Below are 1805 nucleotides of genomic sequence, written 5' to 3'. Positions count from 1 at the left end.
AAAAGTTTTGTACATTTTCAGCCACTGGGCTCTTTCACTATTGTTCTCTTAACTCCTCCTCAAACAGACTTCATAGAATGCATACCCAGAGATTCCCACTGTTCCAACTCTGCTTAGTCCATAAACTATGTTAACAACTTTAAAATACAGAAACTGTAAGAAATTGAGAAAGACCTCCAACTCCCCCCGCCAGGAATACCCTCTGTTATTTGATTAAACAAAAATAAAATACACTGCATAGGAACAATTTTAAAGTTCAAAGAAACATTGACTTTGTTTTAAGGCAGCAGCAGCTGATCCATCTTCTTTCTACTTCTCCAGCTTTAAATCTTCTACAAATGAATATACACTTAACCCTCTGGTTTCCTTTCTCCAAAACAGAACACCTCGTTGAACAGTTAGGTTTGTCCTGAGTTGAGCTGTCATGTAGAGCCTTAGATTTTTTTGTTGTTGTTGTTGAGTTTTTTTGTTTGTTTGCTTGTTTGTTTGTTTGTTTTTAAGACAAGGTTTCTCTGTGTAATGGTCTGGATGTCCTGGAACTCGCTTTGTAGACCAGGCTGGCCTTGAACTCACAGAGATCTGTGCCTCTGCCTCCCCAGTGCTGGGATTAAAGGCTTGCCACCACCGCCCCTCTTGAGCTTCAGAAATTTGGTGAGTGCTTCTATCAAGCATAAAGGTTTCTTAAGTGTCAAGCCTTTCTCACTCTATCAAGTCCGGGAGAAGCTTTTCGAATTTTTATATATTTTTGCTTTAACCCAAATGAAAGCCCTATCAAAAAGTTCACAGTAGGAAGTCAAGATAGCTCAGAGTGTAAAAGCTACCTGAAACCAAAACAAGGGCCTGAATTGGAGCTCTAGGACCCACACAGTGGAAAAAGAGAACCAACTCTAGGAAGTTGTCCTGTAACCTCTGCACCCATACCTACAGACGTAAACAAATGTATTAAAATATTAAATGTTGTACTGAAATGTTCTTAAAGGGTAACAGAACATCTTCATCCTTACGTAGGCGATTCTAACGCAGTGGTTTAAACTGGACACCAACAGGGCACATAATGCCAGTTCTGAGTTAATCTCCAGGAAAGCCTTTGTGTAAAGACTGACGAAATTGAAAAAGATCAGTAACCAAGATTTTTAACGGCCGACTTAAGCATATGTTTTTAATGAGTACATGAAGAGTTCGTCTTCCTTCATAATCGACTCAGACCATTTTAAAACAAGAAGAAACACATGACTGAGAATGCAGGGTTCATCTCAACCACAGAATTAGTGATAATCCCAAAGCGTCATCGATTGCTGGATCTACAAGGTGTCCAGCGGAAATTACAGTCCCTACAACACACTGCTTCAAATGTTCCCTACGTGTTCAACTAGTGCAATTCTGTCCACTTCCATCCTCAACGATTCTCACTGTGATTATTAAAACAGCTGTCAGCTGGGTTTCGGTGACCTCTTTCGACAACCGTTTATTCAACGCTTTGGATCCTGAAGGATGCGTCACCCCATATAACTCTTCAAAATCAGATCTAAGATTCCAACGTGCTCTAAGGGTCGCCAAACATCATCCCAACCGGAACGGGCACAAACTCAGACCTGATCGCCCAGCGCCGGCAAGGGCAGGTCGCACAGGCATTTAAGAAAGAACTGACAACACCAGCCGCAGCTCTTTCGCTTTCACGCACCTCTCCCGGGACCCACCGCGCCTCCTACGCCCCGGCCCGCACCGTGTCTCCGACCGACATCCGCGCACGCAGCGCGCCTGGCACCGGGAGCGCGCGGCGGCAGGGCGCGCCCCCGCGATGCCGC

The 1805-nt window shown here is 44.3% G+C and overlaps 1 protein-coding gene across 3 annotated transcripts in view; it reads right to left on the bottom strand.

The window, feature by feature from the left end:
- Ankrd12 (ankyrin repeat domain 12) overlaps positions 1–1805 on the bottom strand; it is a 100464-nt gene that overhangs the window by 98069 nt on the left and 590 nt on the right. The gene's annotated exons all lie outside the window — the stretch shown is intronic.

Source organism: Microtus ochrogaster, linkage group LG4 (assembly GCF_000317375.1).
Source record: "Microtus ochrogaster isolate Prairie Vole_2 linkage group LG4, MicOch1.0, whole genome shotgun sequence".
Taxonomy (NCBI): Eukaryota; Metazoa; Chordata; class Mammalia; order Rodentia; family Cricetidae; genus Microtus; species Microtus ochrogaster.
The sequence above is the reverse complement of the archived record's forward strand: the minus strand, read 5'-3'. Positions and strand labels throughout refer to the sequence as shown.